Below are 24,536 nucleotides of genomic sequence, written 5' to 3'. Positions count from 1 at the left end.
TGAAAAGTTGGGTGTAATTCTAATAGGTCTGCCTTTATATATTACTTTGTCTTTTTCCTTTGCAGCTTTTAATATTCTTTCTTTGTTCTGTATATTTAGTGTTTTGATTATTTTGTGCCAAGGGGATTTTCTCTTCTGTTCCAATTTATATGCTGTTCTGTGTGCTTCTTTTACCTTTATAGGCATCTCCTTCTTTAGGTTAGGAAATTTTTCTTCTATGATTTTGCTGAAAATATTTTCTGAACCTTTGAGCTGAGATTCTTCTTCCCCTATTTCTATTATTCTTAGGTTTGATTTTTTTCATAGTGTCCCAGATTTCCTGGATGTTTTGTGTTATGAAGTTTTTTTAGATTTAACATTTTCTTTGACCAATGTAACTATTTCTTCTATTGTATCTTCAACACCTGGGATCTTATCTCCCATCTCTTGTTTTTCTGTTTGTGATTCTTGTGTCTGTAGTTCCTGTTCACTTACCTAAATTTTCTATTTCCAGAATTCCCTCAGTTTGTGTTTTCTTTATTGCTTCTATTTCTATTTTCAGTTCTTGAGTAGTTTTATTTGTTTTCTTCAACTGTTAGTTTTTTCTTGGCGTCCTTTAAGGGATTTATTAATCTTCTCCAGTTTTTTTGTCTTTTCCTGGATTTCTTTAAGGAATTTACTAATTTCCTCTTTAAGGACTTCTATCATCTTCATAATGTTGGTTTTAATGTCTTTTTATTGTGCTTCACCTGTGTTGGGTTTGCTGTAGTAGGGTTGCTGAGCTCTGGTGGCACAATTTTGTATTGGCTGTTATTGATTGTGTTCTTACATTGGTGTCTAGGCATCTAGATTTGGAGTGATTATAGGTCTAGGTACCAATTTCTGAGTTTGTTCTTGTTGGATGGGTGTTTTCTTCCTTGGTTTTTGTTTCCCCTCTGGTCTTTTGGCCAGAGTGGCCTGTGATTGAGACCCAAGTTGGGTGGAGACCCAAGTTGGGGGCTGGACTTCTAATAACCAGTGTGGCCTGTGGCAGAAAAGGATCTATTGTTCAGTGTTGTGATCTTTTGGTCAGAGTTCTGGAGGCCAGTCTAGCCTATTTTTCAGCTGGAAGTCCTCTGATTGAGTTGGGGGCAGGGATATGGTGATGGGGAGGAGTGGAATGATTGGGGGTAGGCTGGGTGGTCACTGAGTGAGGCTAGTTCAAGGGCAGGTGGCCTAGCTTGAGTTCTGGTGGCCGGTGCATCCTCTCATTGGGGGGGAATGCTTTTGCTGAAGTTGGGGGAAGGATTCTGTGGCAAGGGAGAGAAGGTAGTTTGGGGTTGTCTGGGCAGTCACTGAGAGAGTAGGGGCAGTCCAAGGAAAGGCAGTCTACCTGGAGGTCTGCAGGCTGGCTGGCATCTCATCCTGAAGGGTGCCTTCACTGCATTTGGGGGCTAGGATGTGGTGACAAGGAGAGGAGGATCCATTGGGAGTAGGCTCGGTGAGCACTGATAGAGTGAGGGCTGTTTGCTTGCAAGGTGCTTACCTGTGATTCTGGCTACTGTTGTGGCCTCTGGTGGAACGGGGGCTTTCAAGGGAGTTATGGGTAAGTATATGGTGATGAGAGAGTTTGGGCTGTTGAGGGTGGGCTTGGTGGATACTGGAGTTGGAGCAGGCTACCTTTAGAGGGCATACCAGGGTACTGGAGACCAGAATGATCTCTGGTAGAGCAGGGGTCTTCTGTCAAACTGTCTTGCTTCTTGAGAAGATGATTCTGTATTTATACCCTAGTTAACACATCCATGAATTTTCCCTATGGACTGTTTGACCTAGCCCTGCCATCAACAAAAAGTGGTGCACTGCAGTGGGACCTCTGCATGCAAGCCCAAAACTAGAGGAGGCAGAAAGGACTTTAAGTATTCAATATCTATATTTTGATTAATGTAGTGAGATAGGGATGGGCAGATAGAAAGAATAGCATGAACTATTTGTAAAATCTTAAATGAGAGTCTTGTATTCCTAATAAACTATTCTATTCTTGATTTTAAAATATTTTGTTAATAAGGGCATTATCTCAAGCATTGGCTGAAATATTTTACAATCACTTTAAGAAAATTAAATAAGAATCTGGAGACTTTTTTTAGATTCTTTTATTTATTTATTTATTAAAAATTTCCACCTCCTCCCCTCCTCCCATTTCTCTCCCCCTTCCCCCTCCCCCTCCCTCTCCAGTTCAAAGAGCAGTCAGGGTTCCCTGCCCTGTGTGAAGTCCATCCAGGTCTAGGAAGGTGAGCATCCAGGTCTAGGAAGGTGAGCATCCAAACAGACTAGGCTTCCATAAAGCCAGTACATGCAGTAGGATCAAAACCCAGTGCCATTGTCCTTGGCTTCTCAGTCAGCCCTCCTTGTCTGATACATTCAGAGAGTCCGGTTTGATCACATGCTCCATTAGTCCCAGTCCAGCTTGCTTTGGAGGAGGACATGAGCAAGGAAGTCAGGACTGCAAGGGGTGTGCCCACCCACTGAGACCATGGGGCGATTCTGGAGACTTTTAAAAAATGACACACAGAGGAAGTTCAGTGTGTACAATGAGACACATAAAACACAACTAAAAGTATCTGGAAGTGACTTTGCTTTTGTTCTAGAGTGCCTCAAATGAGACTGTATTTTACAGTTGAGTCAAAAGGGGATCTTGGTTTTTGGAAATACAATAAAGAGTGAATAGCTCTGACTTGTGGATGATAAGACAGTTGAAGAAAAAAATCTTTCATTTTATACTTTAAAGTACTTGTTATTTAATTTGTTACAGGTTATAGGGATACTTTAGTACTAAATATAAAAGATATTAAAACTCTTTCCCTTTCTTAGTACTGCTCTGAATTGTAACAATACATATTTACCTACATAGACCAGGAAAGTGAATTTTGATAGCAATGGATATAAGAAGGGGTACAGAATATATGCTATAAAAAGCAAATGATAATCTGAATTCGAGACCAGCCTGGTCTACAAGAGCTAGTTTCAGGACAGGCCCCAAAGCTACAGAGAAACCCTGTCTTGAAAAACCAAAAGCAAATGATAATTAAAATGTCATAAATTCTAAATAAAGTAGATGATCAGTTGTCCATATGACATATGTTAGAAAAATGTAAGATGGCACAAATAACTCCCAATTAAATTGTGATATGCAACAGAGAATCCTGCTGAGCTGGCCAGAGGGTTAACTAGCAACCTAGGTTAGCCATGAACCCCCATGGGTCATATCTAGCCTAGCTCCTGAGTCAGCACTCTAATCCATGCTTTGTGTTACAGATACCTTTGGCTGCCCTATGTGAATCTTGCCTGGGAGTTTCCCATGGATACAAAGCCAATGCAAACCTTGGTTAAGAGAGAGCCTGGAAAACTGTGATACCTCATAAATCAGATATTTGCACTTAGCATTGTATTTTTGGAAGCTTCAGTCAGTTTTTTTGAGATATGGAAATCTACTAGCTAAAGTTTAAACATAGAAAAAATAAAAATAACAAGGGAGCAATTTTCAAGGGAGCATGTCTGAACCAGAGACCTCTGTGGGACCAGGCACAAGCCAGGAACTTCTGTAGCAGCAGGCCTGAGCCAGCGACCTTCACAGGAGCAGGTACAAAGTAGTGACCACTGAGGGAACAGGCCCTAGTATGAGACCTCTGTGAAACTGGGCCCAAGCCAGGGACCTCCACAGAAACAGGCCTGACTGAGCAAGCTACATCTATAAGAACAGGCCTGAATGACCTCTGGGATTGCAGAGCAACCCACAGAAGCACCGAGCAAGGTTCAAGAACACCAAGTAACCTCTGGGTTGACTGGAACCACGACCTTGACTGTACCATGAGGAGCAACCATCTGAGCCTTGGATTCACTGGCACCTGGAAGACTGTTTATCAAAGACACAGACCCAACTACACCAATCAGAGGAAAAGATGGTTAGTCAAGGTAAGAACACACTCAATGCCACAAAGAGCAACACAACACCAACAAAAACTAGTGACTCTAAAACAGCAAGTCTTGAACACCCCAATATAGATGAAGTAGAAGAAAATGACCTAAAAAAAATAACTTTAGGAAAATGTTTGAGGACCTTAAAGAGGAAATGAAAACTTCCCTCAAAAAAAAAAAATGGAGATAAAGACAATCAAAAATTTGGAAGAAATCAACAAATCCCTCAAAGAAAATCAAGAAAAAGCAGCAAACAGATGAAAGAAACTATTCAAGACTTGAAAACTGAAATAGAGACAATAAAGAAAACAAAAACCAAGGGAATTATGGAAATGGGAAATATAAGAAAACAATAAAGAACCACAAATGCAAGCATAAGCAGCAGAATGTAAGAGATGGAAGAGAGAATCTTAAATTCTAAAGATACACTAGAGGAAATAGACTAATCGGTCAAAGAAAACATTAAACCTAACAAAGGCTTAACCCAAAATATCCAGGAAATATAGAACACCATGAAAAGACCAAACCTAAGAATAATAGGAATAGAGGAAGTCCAACTCAAAAGCATAGAAAATATATTCGACAAAATCATAGAAGAAAACTTTCTCAACCTAAAAAGAGATACAAAAAGCTTACAGAACATCAAATAGACAGGATTAAAAAAAAGTCCCCTTGCCACATAATAATCAAAACACTAAACATACAGAATAAAGAAAGAATATTGAGAACTGCAAAGGAGAAAGGCCAAGTAACATATAAAGGCAGACCTATCAGAAATTATACCTTACTTCTCAATGAAGTCAGGAAACAGTGAAAACCAGAAGGTTCTGGTCAGGCATTATGCAGACACTAAGAGACCAGGGATGCCAACCCAGACTACTATATCCAGCAAAACTTTCAATCACCATAGATGGACAAAATAAGATATTACATGACAGAACCAGATTTAACCAATACCTAGCCACAAACCCAGCCCTACACAAAGTACTAGAAGGAAAACTCTACCCCAGGAAAGTTGGCTACATCCACAAAAACACAGACAGTAGATGATCACACACCAGCAAATCCCAAAGAAGGGAAAAATACACACAATAATATCACCAACAATGAAAACTAAAATAATAAGAACTAGTAATCACTGGTCATTAATATCCCTTAATATAAATGGACTCAACTCACCTATAAAAAGACACAGGCTAAGCTGGGCAGTGGTGGCGCATGCCTTTAATCCCAGCACTTGGGAGGCAGAGGCAGGCGGATCTCTGTGAGTTTGAGACCAGCCTGGTCTACAAGAGCTAGCTCCAGGACAGGCTCCAAAACCACAGAGAAACCCTGTCTCAAAAAAAAAAAAGACACAGGCTAGCAGATTGGATATGAAAACAGAATCCATCCTTCTGCTGCATTCAAGAAACACACTGTTTAGTTGGGGGACTACACTCCAGCCCCCTGACATCCATCATAAAATGTTGGGTGGAAAGTTCCATTTCAAAGTGTGCTCCCCTGGGAGTGGCCTTGGTCCAAACTCCACCTCTGATAAAGTCCACCAAATGGTGACCCCTCCCCAGGGAGGGTCAAGACCATTCCCACAGGCTATGTAAACTGCCTCCCAGAGAATAAACACATGGTCTACCCTTTTCCCTCTCTAGTGGTCATTCCAGTTCTCTTTCCCCCACTCCATGTTTTCTCAGGGATCATGCAGGAGCGCTGGCAGCCATGAAACCTGGGCATCTTTTAATTTGACCTGATTTGGTCTGATTGGGATTATTGTGTCTGCAGAGAGCTTGTTGGTTGGAAAATACTTAACACATACTTTAACCTCAAAGACAGACATTGCCTCAGAGTAAAGGGTTGGGAAAAATTTTCCAATCAAATGGACCTAAAAATAACAAGCTGGTGTAGCTATTCTAATATCTAACAAAATAGACTTCAAACTAAAATCAATCAGAAGAGATAACAAACGAACATTTCATATTAATCACAGGGGAAATCCATCAAGATGAAGTCTCAATCCTGAACACCTATGTGTTTCAGGAGGTCCTTCCGCTCCTTCAGACAATAACCGCTGAGATACCAGCCCATTGGGGCGTGGTCTCTCTCTTTAAAAAAGCGACCACTTCCTTCCTCGCTCTCTCTTACTTCCTGCTCTGCTTCCGGCGACTAGACTTCCTTCCTGATTGCGCAGAGGGCTGTTGTCTGGGACCATGATTTGTAAGTTTTTCCCCTTTAAATAAATAACCATTCTATTAATCATAATTCCAAACTGGTGTGGGATTGTTTGTGACTTACGCCTTCTCCTTCATCTGGTGCCCAACGTTTGGTTTTAGGACCTCTCCTTTCTCCGCTCGGCTGCCTGCTGCCAGTTTGGCTTGGCGCGAGCCTTCCCTCCCTCAGCCACACGGCCTGTGCCTTGCGACCTGTGCCTTGTGCGTGGAGCCAGCAGTTTAACATAAATTATCACGCAGTGGCTTTTCTTGCTGCAGTTCTTTATATACCCTTTAGATACCTCAGATTGACTTCAAGTCCCTACGCACCCTATCGTTTGCCTCTCCACGTGGATTTAAACTCCACAGGCCCACGTAGTCTCTGCCCACGTAGTTTGCTCTTTTCTGAGTCGTTTTTAAATCTCCCTTGCAAGCACAGCGCTTGAGTGGCGCGAACCAGAGTGCAAGCAGCTGCCGAAAGCTGCAACCCCTCGGGGCGACTCTGTCACGTGGAGGCTTAACCTCTTAATATAGTTACAGATTACAATATGCAGAAAGAGTTATCTTGCTTATTGAAACCACTGAATTTATACCAGATGACACAGAGTTGACTTCATTGTTTATCCAGGTACAAGACATAATCAGGAACAGGCTTTGTCCCATAACACACATCCGGTCCCATACAGGTCTGCCTGGGCCTCTAGCACAAGGCAACGCTGAGATTGATCAATTATTGATTGGAAGTGTGTTGCAGGCCTCAGAATTTCATAAAAAGCATCATGTCAATAGTAAAGGCCTAAAGAAAGAATTTTTTTCCATTACATGGCAACAAGCTAAGGACATTATGAAGAGATGTCCTACTTGTTCTTTCTATAATCAAACACCGTTGCCTGCAGGGAGTAACCCAAAGGGTACTAAGAGAAATGAAATCTGGCAGACGGATATGTTCCACTTTATGGAATTTGGTAAATTAAAATATGTACACCACACCATAGACACGTATTCAGGTTTTCAATGGGCTACTGCCCTGAGCTCAGAAAAGGCTGATTCAGTAATCACACATCTATTGGAAGTTATGGCCATCATGGGTATACCTGCACAAATAAAGACAGACAATGGTCCAGCATATGTATCTAAGAAAATGAAACGCTTTTTGCTTATTATTATATAAAACACATTACAGGTATACCAAATAATCCTACAGGTCAGGCAGTTACAGAAAGATCAAATCATACTATAAAGGATATGCTGAACAAACAGAAAGGGACCGAAATACCCCCAGAAATAGATTACATAATGCTTAATTAACCTTGAATTTTCTTAACGCTAATGAGAAAGGAATGACAGTGGCAGAAAGACATTGGATAATGGAAAAGTCTGCTGAACTACATCAACTGATTTATTTCAAAGATGTGCTGACCTCTCAATGGAAGCCAGGAGATGTGTTACGTTGGGGAAGGGGTTTTGCTCTTCTTTCCACAGGAGAAGAAAAATTGTGAATACCATCAAAATTAATAAAGTTTCGATTTGAAGAGGAGAAACCTCTTGGAAAGGAGAAATGACAGCTCATCCACAATGATGATATTCATACAGGTGGTAAGAAAAACATATAGAATGGGGGCAGGGTTCTTTTCTTATCTCTGCAGGAAAACACTCCTCTTCAAAAAATTCAAGCGACCCTGGATATTTGAATACTGACAGATGGAAACTCTTTACAACCCAATAAGAATCGGCAAGAAAATCAAATAGGTTCCGTAAGTAATATTATTCTACTCTTATCTTTAAATATGTATTAATGTGCATTTATTTATTAATATATAGAGCTGGTTTTGAAGTTGGACACTGGCTCAGTCCCTCTCCAATTCCAAGCCTGTTGGTAAGAAAAAAAATTCAGAGTTTCTGGAGTTTCTGTCTCATGTCAAGAGCCATGATATGGGACAGAAAGAAATGATGAGTTTAGAAAACATCTTTGCTTTTCTTCATATCTATCATACCTTTCATTGAATATATCTATCATGCCTTTCATTGAATATATGTATGTGTATATATGTCTATATGATTAATGTTTAAGTTTTTCACAATGAACAATGAGTTTTTCCTGAAGTGACATTTGAAGTTTCCAGGAAGAATATGGGGCCCCATAACAACAACTCCACCTGGTTGATATGACGTCATGATACTGATAACGCTACTACAAGACCTGTTTTGGGTACCAGCTGCCCAAGACGGTTCCAACTTGGTTAGCTGAAATGGTGCACATCTTGTACAACATTCTGGCCAGACCTCCACAAAATACTCAGAGACTATTTGCAATTTTAAAAGACATTGATCTTGAAATTTAACCATCATTTTACTTTCATAGGATCCCCCAGAAAGAACGTCGCCCCCATGACAGCTGGAAGTAATTCTAGAGGACGACGTCCCCTCTCCCAGTAAAGTTTGCCCTTGGTTTTAGGGACATCATTTAGGGGTTGATTATAATTAGTATACGGTTGAGGATTGGGGGAGGAATTTTATAAGCTCAGGGATCATTTGAAAACAAAAAGAGGGATAATGGGATGATGGTATAATAGATTGGTACTTGTTGGTACTTGTGAGTTATTGTTTTGAGACAAATTTATTGGTATCGATTCTTATATATTGATCAAAGTTAAATTATATTGACTATTATATGCATGCATACTTCTACCTCTGTTTAAAACATTTTTTATGTATTGATATATACATTGTATTGATATTGTATATTTACCATATTGCAGTGTACACTTCTACCTCTGATTAAGATACTTATGATATTGTATATTTACCATATTGCAGTGTACATTTCTACCTCTGATTAAGATACTTACATTGTCTGTGTATTGATATATATTTACCATACTGCAATGTATATTTGTACATTGTTTATATTTGGAGGTCATTGTCCTCATTTGTTTAACAGTGGTTTATTGTCTTAGTCTTTAAGTTAGATAGGTATTAAGAATTATATAGACCAATAGTATTCTGAGTTTGTCATTTATAATTAGACTAATGAGGTTCTTTAGATACATAGAGATTATACTCAGTATAGATAGGTAATCTTCAAACTCTTCAAAAAGCTTTAGAAAATGGCCTTTAATCTAACTAAGAGTTTTGTGGTAGTGAGACACAAATTGCTCCTGGCAACACTGCTCTGTTCCCGAGAGAATGTTGAACACCAAAGACCCTCCACCTGGAGCCTTTCTTCTTGGCTGAACTGGCCTTTGGGCCAAGAAATGCCCATACCTCAACCACTGATAGAGATACAGAGTATCCATAAATGGAAAAAACAGGACTGTAATATCCTGCCAAGACAGGGTAAGATAGTTTTGACAAGTTTATTTTTTTTTTATTGAAAAAAAATTTTTTTCCCACTTCCTCCTCACCTCCCATTTCCCTCCCCTTCCTCCTGCCCCTCTCCCCCTCCCCCCACTCCTCTTCTCCTCCCTCTCCAGTCCCAAGAGCAGTCAGGGTTCCCTGCCCTGTGGAAAGTCCAAGGTCCACCCCCCTCCATCCAGGTCTAGGAAGGTGACCATCCAAACTGTCTAGGCTCCCACAAAGCCAGAACATGAAGTAGGATCAAAACCCTGTGCCATTCTCCTTGGCCTCTCGTCAGCTCTCATTGTCCTCCATGTTCAGAGAGTCCGGTTTTATCCCATGCTTTTTCAGTCGCAGTCCAGCTGGCCTTGGTGAGCTCCCAATAGATCGGCCCCACTGTCTCAGTGGGTGGGTATACCCCTCATGGTCCTGACTTCCTTGTTCATGTTCTCCCTCCTTCTGCTCCTCATTAGAACCTTGGGAGCTCAGTCCGGTGCTCCAGTGTGGGTCTCTGTCTCTATCTCCATCCATTGCTAGATGAAGTTTCTATGGTGATATGCAAGATATTCATCAGTATGGTTATAGGATAGGTTCATTTCAGGTTCCCTATCCTCAGGTGCCCCAAGGAACTAACTGGGGACATTGCCCTGGGCACCTGGTAGCCATTCCACGTTCAAGTCTCTTGCCAACCCTTAGGTGGCTCCCTTAACTAAGATATGAGTTTCCCTGCTCCCCTATCCAACCTTCCTTTATCCCCAATCACCCCGATTTCCCCAGTTCCCCTCATCCTCTCATTCACACTTTTCTCTCCCCATCTCCCCTCACCCCCATCCCACTCCACCCCCAAGATTCCAATTTTTTGCCCGGCAATCTTGTCTATTTCCCATAGCTGGGAGGATAACTATATGTTTTTCCTGGGTTTACCCTCTTGTTTAGCTTCTTTAGGATCACAAATTATAGACTCAGTGGCCCCTATCCATGGCTAGAAACCAATTATGAATGAGTACATCCCATGATCTTATTTTTGGGTCTGGGTTACCTCACTCAGGATAGTATTTTCTATTTCCATCCATTTGCATGCAAAATTCGAGAAGTCATTTTTTTTTTTTACCACAGAGTAGTACTCTAATGTGTATATATTCCACACTTTCTTCATCCATTCTTCCATTGAAGGACATCTAGGTTGCTTCCAGGTTCTGCCTATTACAAATAATGCTGCTATGAACATAGTTGAACAAATGCTTTTGTCATATGATAGGGCATCTCTTGGGTATATTCCCAAGAGTGGTATTGCTGGGTCCAGGGGTAGGTTGATCCCAATTTATCTGAGAAACCGCCACACTGATTTCCAAAGTGGTTGCACAAGTTTGCATTCCCACCAGCAATGGATGAGTGTACCCCTTTCTCCACAACCTCTCCAGCAAAGGCTATCCTTGGTGTTTTTGATTTTAGCCATTCTGACAGGTGTAAGATGATATCTCAAAGTTGTTTTGATTTGCATTTCTCTGATCGCTAAGGAGGTTGAGCATGACCTTAAGTATCTTTTGGCCATTTGAACTTCTTCTGTTGGGAATTCTCTGTTCAGTTCAGTGCCCCATTTTTAATTGGGTTAATTATCATTTTAAAGTCTAGTTTCTTGAGTTCTTTATCTATTTTGGAGATCAGACCTTTGTCTGTTGCGGGGTTGGTGAAGATCTTCTCCCAGTCAGTAGGCTGCCTTTTTGTCTTAATGACAGTGTCCTTTGCTTTACAGAAGCTTCTCAGTTTCAGGAGGTCCCATTTATTCAATGTTGCCCTTAATGTCTGTGCTGCTGGGGTTATACATAGGAAGCGATCTCCTGTGCCCATATGTTGTAGGGTACTTCGAATTTTCTCTTCTATCAGGTTCAGTGTGTTCAGATTGATATTGAGGTCTTTGATCCATTTGGACTTGAGTTTTGTGCATGGTGATAGATATGGGTCTATTTTCATTCTTCTACAGGTTGACATCCAATTGTCCCAGCACCATTTGTTGAAGATGCTTTCTTTCTTCCATTGTATACTTTTAGCTCCTTTATCGAAAATCAGTTGTTCATAGGTTTGTGGGTTAAAATCCGGGTCTTCTATACAATTCCATTGGTCGACTTCTCTGTTTTTATTCCAGTACCATGCTGTTTTCATTACTGTAGCTCTGTAATAGAGTTTGAAATCAGGGATGGTAATGCCTCCAGAAGTTCCTTTATTGTATAAGATTGTTTTGGCTATCCTGGGTTTTTTGTTTTTCCATATAAAGTTGATTATTGTCCTCTCAAGATCTGTGAAGAATTTTGATGGGACCTTGATGGGGATTGCATTGAATCTATAGATTGCCTTTGGTAGAATTGCCATTTTTACTATGTTGATCCTCCCAATCCAAGAGCAAGGGAGATCCTTCCATTTTCTGGTATCCTCTTCAATTTCTTTCTACAATGTCTTAAAGTTCTTGTCAAATAGATCTTTCACTTCCTTGGTTAGAGTTACCCCAAGATATTTTATGCTGTTTGTGGCTATCATGAAAGGTTATGATTCTCTTATTTCCCTCTCTGCTTCCATATCCTTTGTGTATAAGAGGGCAACTGATTTTTTGGAGTTGATCTTGTATCCTGCCACATTACTAAAGGTGTTTATTAACTGTAGGAGTTCTTTGGTGGAGTTTTTGGGGTCGCTTATGTACACTATCATATCATCTGCAAATAATGCAAGTTTAACTTCTTCCTTTCCAATTTGAATCCCCTTTATCCCCTTATGTTGTCTTATTGCTATTGCTAAAACTTCAAGAACTATATTGAAGAGGTATGGAGAGAGTGGACAACCTTGGCGTGTTCCTGATTTTAGTGGGATGGCTTTAAGTTTCTCTTCGTTTAATTTGATATTAGCTGTCGACTTGCTGTAGATAGCTTTAATTATATTTAGGTATGACCCTTGTATCCCTAATCTCTCCAAGACTTTTATCATAAAGGGATGTTGAATTTTGTCAAATGCTTTTTCAGCATCTAATGAGACGATCATATGTTTTTTTTCTTTCAGTTTATTAATATGATGGATTACATTGATAGATTTGCGTATGTTAAACCAGCCCTGCATCTCTGGGATGAAGCCTACTTGATCATAATGGATAATTTTTCTAATGTGTTCTTGGATTCGGTTTGCCAGTATTTTGTTGAGGATTTTTGCGTCGATGTTCATGAGTGAGACTGGCCTGTAATTTTCTTTCTTGGTTGGGTCTTTGTGTGGTTTTGGTATCAGAGTTACTGTAGCTTCATAAAAGGAATTTGGCAATGACTCTTCTGTTTCTATATTGTGAAATACATTAAGGAGTATAGGTATTAGGTCTTCTTGGAAGTTCTGGTAGAATTCTGCATTGAAACCATCTGGTCCTGGACTTTTTTTGGAAGGGAGGTTTTTGATAACAGCTTCTAATTATTCGCGACTCACAGGTCTATTTAGGTTGTTCACCTGGTCCTGGTTTAACTTTGGTATATGGTATTTATCTAAAAATTGTCCATTTCTTTTACATTTTCCAGTTTTGTGGCATACAGGCTTTTGTAGTAAGATCTAATGATTCTCTGAATTTCCTCTGTGTCTGTAGTTATGTCCCCCTTTTCATTTCTGATCTTATTAATTTGCAAATTCTCTCTCTGCCGTTTGATTAGTTTGGATAGGGGTTTATCAATTTTGTTGATTTTCTCCAGGAACCAGCTTTTTGTTTCATTGATTCTTTCAATTGTTTTCTGTGTTTCTATTTTGTTGATTTCAGCCCTCAGTTTGATTATTTCCATTCTTCTACTCATTCCAGGTGAGTCTGCTTCTTTTTTTTCTAGAGCTTTCAGGTGGGCTGTTAAGTCTCCAATGTGTGCTTTCTCTGTTTTCTTTAAGTGGGCACTTAGTGCTATGAACTTTCCTCTCAGGACTGCTTTCATAGTGTCCCATAGGTTTGAGTATGTTGTTTTTTTATTTTCATTGACTTCAAGGAAGACTTTAATTTCTTTCTTTATTTCTTCCTTAATCCAGGTAAGGTTCAGTAATTGACTTCAGTTTCCATGAGTTTGTAGGCTTTCTGGGGGTAGCATTGTTGTTGAATTCTAGCTTTAATCCATGGTGATCTGATAAGATACAGGTGGTTATTAATATTTTTTTGTACCTGTGGATGTTTGCTTTGTTACCGAGTATGTGGTCAATTTTTGAGAAGGTTCCATGAGCTGCAGAGAAGAAGGTATATTCTTTCCTATTTGGGTGGAATATTCTATAGATGTCTGTTAAGTCCATTTGATTCATTACCTCCATTAATTCTCTTATTTCTCTGTTAGGTTTCTGTCTAATTGACCTGTCCATTGGTGAGAGAGGAGTATTAAAGTCTCCTACTATTAATGTGTGCGGTTTGATGGCTGCCTTGAGTTTTAGAAATGTTTCTTTTACGTACGTGGGTGCTTTTGTATTAGGGGCATAGATATTCAAGATTGAGACTTCATCCTGATGAATTGTTCCTGTTATGAGTAGAAAATGTCCCTCTCCATCTCTTCTGATTGATTTAAGTTTGAAGTCAACTTTGTTAGAAATTAGTATGGCCACACCTGCTTGTTTCTTAGGTCCATTTACTTGATAACCTTATCCCAACCCTTTACTCTGAGTATGTGCCTGTCTTTGTGGTTGAGGTGTGTTTCTTGTAAACAGCAGAATGTTGGATCCTATTTTCATATCCAATCTCTTAGTCTGTGCCTTTTTATAGGTGAGTTGAGTCCATTGACATTAAGTGATATTAATGACCAGTGGTTGTTAACTCTGGTCACTCTTTTAGTAGTAGAGTTTGTGTGTTTCCCTTCTTTGAGTTGTGCTGGTGAAGGGTCTCTAGATGTCTGAGTTATTGTGGTCATTGTTGGACTCCTTGGTTAGTGATTTTCCTTCTATTACTTTTTGTAAGGCTGGATTTGTGGCTATATATTGTTTAAATTTGTTTTTATCCTGGAATATTTTGTTTTCTCCATTTGTAGTGAACGAAAGCTTGGCTGGGTATAGTAGTCTGGGCTTGCATCCGTGGTCTCTTAGTTTCTACAGTACCTCCATCCAGGACCTTCTGGCTTTCATGGTTTCCATAGAGAAGTCAGGTGTAAGTCTGATAGGTTTACCTTTATAAGTAACTTAGCCTTTTTCCTTTGCTTCTCTTAATATTTTTTCTTTATTCTGTATGTTTTGTGTTTTGATTATTATATGGCAAGGGGATTTTTTTTTGATCCAGCCTATTCGGTGTTCTGTAAGCTTCTTGAAACTTCATAGGTATATCTTTCTTTAGGTTGGGAAAGTTTTCTTCTATAATTTTATTACATATATTTTCTGGACCATTGAGCTGCGCTTCTTCTCATTCTTCTATTCCTATTATTCTTAGGTTTGGTCTTTTTATTGTGTCCCTTATTTCCTGAATGTTTTGTGATGAGAATTTGTTGGCCTTGCTGTTTTCTTTGATCAGAGAGTTTATTTTCTCTATGGTATCTTCAGAATCTGAGATTCTTTCTTCTATCTCTTGTATTCTGCTGGTTATGCTTGATTCTGTAGTCTCTATTTGTTTACCTAGATTTACCCTGTCCAGCCGGCCTTCTGTTTGTGTTTTCTTCTTTGCCTCCATTTCAGTTTTCAAGTCTTGAACTGTTTCCATTATCTGTTTGATTGTTTTTCCTTGGTTTCCTAGGGTATCATTCACTGATTTACTCAATTCTTCAAACTTTCTGTTATTCTTCTCATCCATTTCTATAAGGGCATTTTTTACATGCTGTTTAAGGGCGTCAATCACTTTCATAAAGTCAATTTTTTCTACTTCTTCATGATTAAGGTGTTCATGTCCTCCTGTTGTGAGGTCGCTGGGTTCTGGTGGTTTCATATTGTTTTTCAGATTGTTGGGTGAATTCTTGTATTGGCGCCTGCCCATCTCTTCCTCTGAATGCTCCCCTATGGATCTTCTTTTACCGGATCAGGTCTCCTTGCCTACTGATGTACCTTCCCAGTGATGGCACTCCCCAGTGACGGCTCTCCTGGTGCTCCAGTGATGTCTCTCCTGGTACCAATATCAGATCTCCGTGCCCACTGATGGCTCTCCTGGTGCCGAGATCAGATCTCCGTGCAGGTTGGGTAGTTTGTAAACAAAGCACCTACCTTGCTTGGTGCAGGCAGGCCAGTGAAACAAAAGAAGTCTCGCCTGCCTACTTGCCCTGAGGATTCGCCCCCAGCGCCCAGACAGACTGAGCTGGATGGTGTTATGTGCCCAAAGAGGAAAGGGTGCAGAAGGAAGAAGGGTTTTGGATGCAAGCTGGGTGGGATAGGAAGAGAGAGGCAGTATGCGGGGAGTAGAGTCCCTGCAGGAAGCCCAGGAAGTATAGGGTGGGGGATGAGGGACTTCAGAGTTCCCTGTCCAGGGCTGCTGCCGCGGGTCACAAACTCACCCCACTGATGGCTCTCCTGGTGCCGAGATCAGATCTCCGTGCAGGTTGGGGAGTTCGTAAACAAAGCGCCTACCTTGCTTGGTGCAGGCAGGCCAGTGAAACAAAGTAAGTCTCGCCTGCCTACTTGCCCTGAGGATTTGCCCCCAGCGCCCAGACAGACTGAGCTGGATGGTTTTATGTGCCCAAAGAGGAAAGGGGGCAGAAGGAAGAAGGGTTCTGGATGCAAGCTGGGTGGGAAAGGAAGCTTGACAAGTTTCTTGCCTTTGAAAATGGTATGTCAGTTATGTTAGACCTTAGCCAAAGTTGGTTGCTTCAACGCTGCAAACGTGACCTTGGGTGATTGCCCAGTTGTCTCTGTGATTTGTTGCATGTTTTGGAAGTTGTTTGATTGCACTTCCTAATTACCCAGGTAACATTATTTCCCTTCTCAGATCTTCAATGGGGTTGAAGACTATATAAATGTAGTTACTTTTCTCTCATGACTTGGCCAAGTTATTTATTATACAAGACCTAAGCTAGTTAGAATAGGATATTTGTACTTATTGTATATAATTTCGTAGTAGGTTTAGAACTCTCTTACTTAAACAAAAGGGGGAGGTGTTGCGGGAGGTCCTTCTGTTCCTCCAGCCAATAGCCGCTGAGATACCAGCCCATTGGGGCATGGTCTCTCTCTTTAAAAAAGCGGCCACTTCCCTCCTCACTCTCTCTTACTTCCTGCTCCGCTTCTGGTGACTAGTCTCCCTTCCTGATTGTGCAGAGGGCTGTTGTCTGGGACGGTGATCTGTAAGTTTTTTCCCTTTTAAATAAATAAACATTCTATTAATCATAATTCCAAACTGGTGTGGAATTGCTTGTGACTTACACCTTTGCCTTCACCTATATCTGAAATACAAGGGCACCATTATAAGTAAAAGAAACCCGACTAAAGCTTAAATCACACGTTAATCCCCACACACTAATAGTGGGAGACTTCAACACCCTACTCTCACCACTGGACAGGTCTAACAGATAGAAAATTAACAGAGAAATAAGGAAACTAACAGATGTTATGATTCAAATGGACTTAACAGATATATATAGAATATTCCATCCAAACATAAAAGAATATACCTTCTCAGCACATCATGGAACCTTCTCAAAAATTGACCACATACTTGGTAACAAAGAAAACCTCAACATATACAAAAAATTGAAATAACCCCATGATCATATTGGATCACCATGGCTTAAAATTAGAATTCAACAGCAACACTAATTTCAGAAAGCCCACAAACACATGGAAATTAAACAATGTTCACCTGAATCGTCAATGGGTCAATGAAGAAATAAAGGAAGAAATAAAAGACTTTCTAAAATTCAATGAAAATGACCACACAACATACCCAAATTTATGGGACACAATGAAAGCAGTGTTAAGAGGAAATTCATAGCACTAAATGCCTACATGAAGAAGTTGGTAAAATCCCACACTAGCGAGTTAACAGAATACCTGAAAACTCTAGAACAAAAAGAAGAAAACTCACCCAGAAGGACTAGATGGCAGGAAATAATCAAATTGAGATCTGAAATAAAATAGAAACAAAGAAAACAATACAAAGAATCAATGAAACAAAGAGTTGTTTCTTTGAGAAAAATCAATGAGATAGAAAAACTTTTATCCAAACTAAACAGAAGGCAGAGAGAGAATATCCAAATTAACAAAATCAGGAATGAAAACCGTGACAGAACAACAGACACGGAAGAAATCATTAGGTCATATTTCAAAAATATGTACTCCACAAAATTGGAAAACTTAAAGGAAATGGACAACTTTCTCGATAAATATTACTTACCAAAATTAAATCAAGACCAGATAAGCAAATTAAATAGACTTATAACTGCTAAAGAAATAGAAACAATCATCAAAAGTCTTCCAACCAAAAAAGTCCAAAGATAGATGGTTTCAGCTCAGAATTCTACAAGATTTTCAAAGAACTAATACCAATACTTCTCAAATTGTTCCACCCAATAGAAACAGAGGGAACATTGTCAAACTCTTTTTATGAAACTAGAATTACCCTGATACCCAAACCACACAAAGACATTACTAAGGAAGAAAATTACAGACCAATCTCACCCATGTACATTGATGCAAAGATACTCAATAAAATACTGGCAAATGAAATCCAAGAACACATCAGAAAAATCATCCACCATGACCAAAAAGCTTCATTGCAAAGATGCAGGGATGGTTAACATAAGAAATTCTGTCAATGTAGTCCACCATATAAACAAACCGAAAAAAAAAAAGAATGCATGATCATCTCATTAGATGCTGAAAAAGCTTTCGACAAAATACAACATCATGATAAAGGTTTGGAGAGAGCAGGTATACAAGTAATATACCTAATCATAATAAAGGCAATATACAGCCAACAGCCAACATCAAACCAAATGGAGAGAAACTCAAAGCGGTCTCACTGAATTCAAGACAAGGGTGTCCACTCTTTACATATCTGTTCAATATAGTACTTGAGGTTCTAGCTAGAGCAATAAAACAACAAAAGGAGATCAAAGGGATAACAAAACAAAAAAGAAGTCAAATTGTTCGCTGATGATATGATAGGTTACATAAGTAATTTTACCAAGGAACTTCTACAACTCATAAATACCTTTAGTAATGTGGCAGGATACCAGATTAACTAAAAAAAAAAACAAAACAAATCAGTAGCCCTCCTTTACATAGATGATAAATGAGCTGAGAAAGAAATCAGAGAAACATCACCCTTCACAATAGCCACAAATAGCATAAAATATCTCAGAGTAACTCTAACCAAACATGTGGAAGACATGTATGACAAGAAATTTAAATCTTCGAAGAAAGAAGTTGAAGAAGACACCAGAAAGTGGAAAGATTTCCCATGCTCTTGGATTGGTAGAACTAACATATTAAAAGTGGCAATCTTACCAAAAGCAATCTGCAGATTCAATGCAATGCCTATCAGAATCTCAGCAAAATTCTTCACAGACCTCTTAACATACTCAACTTTATATGGAAAAGCAAAAACCCAGGATAGTCAAAACAATCCTATACAATAAAGGAACTTCTGGAGGCATCACAATCCCTGACTTCAAACTCTGCTACAGAACTACAGTTTTTAAAACAGCCTGGTATTGGCATAAAAACAGACAGGAGGACCAATGGAATGGAATCTAAGACCCAGATATCAATCCACATACCTATGAACACCTATTTTTTGACAAAGAAGCAAAAAATATAAAATGTAAAAAAGAAAGCATATTCAACAAATGGTACCAGCATAACTGCATATCAACATGTAGAAGAATGGAAATAGATCCACATCTATCACCATGCACAAAATTCAAGTCCAAATGGATCAAAGACTCAACATACTGAACCTCATAGAAGAGAAAGTGGGAAGTACACTTGAATGTATTGGCACAGGAGACCACTTCCTAAATATAACCCCAGTAGCACAGACACCGAGAGAAACAATTAATAAATGGAACCTCCTGAAACTTAAAAGCTTCTGTAAAGCAAAGGACGTGGTCAACAAGACAAAATGACAGCCTACAATGGAGAAAGGTCTTCACAAACTCCACATCAGACATAGGGCTGAACTCCAGAATATACAAAGAACTCAAGAAACTGGTCATCAAAAGAACACATAATTCAATAAAATAATGGAGTACAGACCTAAACAGAGAACTCTCAAAAGAGGAATCTAAAATGGCTGAAAGACACTTAAGGAAATGTTCAATATCCTTAGTCATCAGAGAAATGCAAATCAAAACAATTCTGAGATTCCATCTTATACCTCTACAAATGGCCAAGATCAAAAACACTGATGACAACTTATGCTGGAGAGGATATGGAGTAAAGGGAACACTTCTGCATTGCTCGTGGGAGTGCAAACTGGTACAGCTTCTTTGGAAATCATTATGGTGATTTCTCAGAAAATTAGGAAACAATCTACCTCAAGACCCAGCAATACCACTTTTGGGTATATATCCAAAGTATGCTCAATCATACCACAAGGACATGTGCTCAACTATGTTCATAGCATATTTATTTATCATAGACAGAGCCTGTAAACAACCTAAATGCCTCTCAACCAAGGAATGGATAAGGAAAATGTGGCACATTTACACAGTGGAGTATTATACAGCAGAAAAAAATAATGGCATCTTGAAATTTGTGGGCAAATGGATGGATCTAGAAAATATCATATTGAGTAAGGTAGCTCAGACACAGAAAGACAATTATCACATGTACTCACTCATAAGTGGCTTTTAGACATAAAGCAAAGAAAAACCAGCCTACAATTCACAATCCCAGAGAACCTAGACAACAATGAGTACCCTAAGGGAGACTTATATAGATGTATTCTATATGGGAAGTAGAAAAATACAAGATGTCCTGAGTAAATTGGGAGCATGGGGATCATGCAAGAGGGAAGAAGGGGGGGGCTAGAAAAGAGGGGAGAACAATTAAAAGAACAATTAAAAAAACAAAAAATAAAAATGCCTAGAGACAAAGGGAAAAGCACTTCAGTTCACAGAGGCTACCCCACCCCCATGACCTAAAGTATAAATTAATTCTCAAGGTGTTTCTGTGTCTCATTTCACGAATCAGCGTGAACCCACACACTGGTGGGTGGCCGTGTTACCTGAGACACCTGGTTTAGAGGAAAGAGGCAATCCCAACTATGAACCTCTCTCTCCTCTTTATGGCTCCAGCCTGTGGCCTTCTAGTGCACTACATTGTGACCTTGTTAACATCTCAGCTCTTTTATCACTTATAGATCCTTTTATCTGCCTTCAATTTTCTCTGGTCAGAATACCCAAAGCAGTTGTAGACTTTCTTGTTAAATTCTGTGTAAATTAGTCCCTCCCTGCTTTGTCACAGAGCTTCCTGCCCCGTTCTTGGTTTTCCATTAGAGAAAAGCAGGCCTCTGACCACCATCCTAGGATTCATGCTTGTGCATTTCATTATGTCCTGCTGCTTATGTGTGAATTTTAGGCTTCAGTTTTCCTCTTTACTACTTCCTGCCACACTTCATGCTTACTGAAGTCAGGGCACATCAGTAAAGAATTTCTTAAGGCCGTTACTATCTATTTAAACCAACCCCAAATTGGAAACTACGTAAGAGTGTAATCAAAGAGAGGATTTGACCTATAACTACAGTTAGATCAATTTAACACATGTGCTGATTCATATTACCACCGTCACAATTACGATACATAACAGGTCCACCCCCACCTTCCTTGACTCATATGTCCTAATTATACCTGAAAGATTTTTAGCAGGTCTCATTGCAGGTGGGGTACCGTGGGTAGGAAACAGAATTAGCCATGCAGAGAGAGCTTGGGGAGGATGAAATTTTATTTAGGAAGAGGGTATTGGGAGGGTTTGGGAGGATATCGGGGAGGAAGGGAGAGGTACAGAGTCAGAGAAAGAGAGAGGGAGAGAGACAGAGAGGGAGAAGGAGAGAGAAGAGGAGTGGGGAGAGACAGAGTGCTGCCTCTTCTGAAGAACAGCAGAGTGAGAGAGAGGAAGGGGGCTGAGGCAAACTTGCCTTCGTGGGGAGAGAGAGAAAGAGAGAGAGAGAGAGAGAGAGAGAGAGAGAGAGAGAGAGAGAGAGAGAGAGAGAGAGAGACTGAAGACTAGGCAAAGCTTGTCTCTTAGAGGGACAGGGTACTGGCTGACAGGGAGGGCCAGCATAATCATAACATTGCCCTCCCTCCTTTTCCATTGACTTTCTAGAAACTACTGGTCTGTTCAACAGAATAATAGTTTTGATTTTCAAGATTGTCTTCCTATTGGGGATGTCAAAGAGAAAAGAAGCAATGAATATGATCAAAGTATGTTATATTCACATATGGAAATGTCATAATGAAACACATTTCTTTGTTTAATGAATATACTACAGTAGAATTCATTTAATATATGACCCCCTAAAAGAATCTTTTGAGCAGGGTTTGGTGGCACACATCTCAGCACTTGGGAAGCAGAGGAAGGTTGATCTCTATGAGTTTCAGGATACCAAGAGCTACATCATGAGACCCTGCCTCAAAAACAAAACAAAACAACAGCAACAACAAAAACGATTTTTTGTTTCTGGGTATGGTAGTGCACACTTAATCAGCACTTGAGAGGCAGAGGCAGGCAGATCTCTGTAAATTCGAAGTTGTTTTGGTTTGCATAGTGAGACTCTGGGATCAAATGGAAAAGAAAAAAAATATTCTTTTGCAAAAGCTGAACATGAGGGCTCATGGTTGTAATTACAGTCCTTCCTTGAAACCCTGACAGTGATACCCTTAAAAAGTAAGTAGAAAAATATTCAAGTTTGATGCAGTCAAATCATCAACATTTGTGTTGGATAATTGTGCTTTTGGAGTCTTGTTTATGCACTCTCTGAGTAGCCCCAAGTTAGGCAGCTTTTTTTTTTTTTTTGTCTAAAAGTTTTACGGGTTTCCATGTTAGATTTAGATCTATAATCCACTGAAATTGAGTTTTGAATAAGGTATAAAGTTCAGCTCAAGGTATAGTCCTTTCTCATAGTTCCAAATACACTGATTTGATTATCTTATACATTATTGCTTTAACACTACTTTTAGAGTGAGTCTTAAATTGGTAGTTGTATTTTTTTTCAAAATTGTTTTGGCTGGTCTAGTTGCTTTAACTTTCCTAGTCATTTAAAATTTCCCTGTTATAGTTACCAAAAATTTACTGGACATTTTATTGGGGTTGCATTATGTATGTACATAACTGTGGGAGAGAATTCCTGTCTCTACTAACTTTAGTTTTCCAATCCATTAACAAGGCATGTTTATTTATTTAAGCATCCTTTGATTTATGTAATTAGTGTTTTATAGCTTTCAGCATATAGATACTAAACATCTTTATCTAAGAGCTTTCTTCCATTTTCTAATGTGAATGGTATGTTTGAAAACTTTTATCTCTAATTATGCATTGCTTGGATTTGGAAATATTACTAGATTTCACATCAACCTTATGTCCTGAGATATTACTGAACTTAAATATTTGCTTCTTGGATTACTTGGGGTTTTCTAAAAAAAAATATTATCTGATAAGAAGAAAAATTCAAGTATCCATTAAAAATCTCTTCATTTTTTTCCTTACTCTTACTTCTATTTTTGGTTCTGTCTTGCCAATGAATCATTGAAATATCTATGTACAAGTTTTGATATATCTTTTTGCCCTTTGCTTCCTTTTATCTTGCCTTACTGCACTGATTAGGATTACAGTATAATCCTGAACATGAGTGGTGATGTGGACTTTCTTGAATTTTTCATGATCTTATGGGAAAAGATTTCATATTTTTCACCTTAAGAATGATGCTGTGTTTTAAGCATGTTATCTATCTGTGCTGTTTTGCTGAATGTTGTCATCATGAGTGGATATTGAATTTTGCCAAACATCTTTTTACATCAGTGAAGATATGATAGTGTAGCTTTTCTTCTTTAGACATTTAATATGCTAGACTGTATTGCTTGATTTTCTCATGGTGAGTCAGTCCTGAAACCCCTAAAAGGAAGAACACCCACTTGGCCACAGTATATGCTTCTTTTTATTTATTACTAGATACAATTTGTTAAGATTTTGTTGAGATTTTTTGTGTTCATGAGAGATATTGTGCCCTACACCTTTATTTTCTTCAGCTCTCCGATTTTGGTATCAGGGTAATGCTGACCTCAAAATGAGAAGTGTTTACCTTTTGCTTTCTAGAAGAGATTATATCATCTTGGTATCATTTCTTCACCTTGAAAGTTATTATGATGGACACATTTCTTTGTAAAGATAGTCCTTTGATCACATTAAAATGTTTTACACTTCTTATGACCTGATTAATTTCTAATGAGAAACCCATAGGCATTTAAATTATTACTCTATACATAGCATTAATTTTTTTTTGAAGAGGCCCTTAAACTGGCAGGTTCATGTCTCTTGCTCAGTTTGGAATAATTTTAGTTATTACGTATTCACATATTTTTTCCTCAACATTATTTACTCGCTCCTTCAGCATCTCTAGAAACAAAATGTTAGGTTTTATTGTATCATCCTACAGATTATTGTAGCTCTGTATATTTTTTCTCACCTTTTCCCTCTCTATTGTTCAACTTAGCTAATTTCTATTGATCTATCCTTAAATTTATTGTCGCTTTCAAATCCACTCTTCTATTGTACCCTGCAAGTTTCTGTTACTGTATTTTTCAGTCTTACAATTTCAATTTTCTATTACTTCTTACTTCTCTGCTGAAACTTTTCTTTTTGGTTTTTCAAAACAAAGGTTTCTGTGTGTATCCTTGGCTGTCCTTGGACTCATATGTAGATCAAGCTGGCCATGAAATCACAGAGATCCGTCTGCTTTTGCCTTCTGAGTGCTGGGATTAAAGGTGTGCGCCACCACTGCCTGGTTTTTGTTAAAACTTCTAATGTTTACATTCATTTAAAGATCATTTGTCACCGGGCGGTAGTGGCACAGGCCTTTAGTTCCAACACTTACAAGTCAGAGGCAGGCTGAATCCTTGTGAGTTCGAGACCAGCCTGGTCTACAGAGTAGGTTCCAGGACAGCCAAGGCTACACAGAGAAACCTT

Source organism: Chionomys nivalis, chromosome X, assembly GCF_950005125.1.
Source record: "Chionomys nivalis chromosome X, mChiNiv1.1, whole genome shotgun sequence".
In the NCBI taxonomy this organism is placed as follows: domain Eukaryota; kingdom Metazoa; phylum Chordata; class Mammalia; order Rodentia; family Cricetidae; genus Chionomys; species Chionomys nivalis.
Note: the sequence above shows the minus strand (reverse complement) of the source record.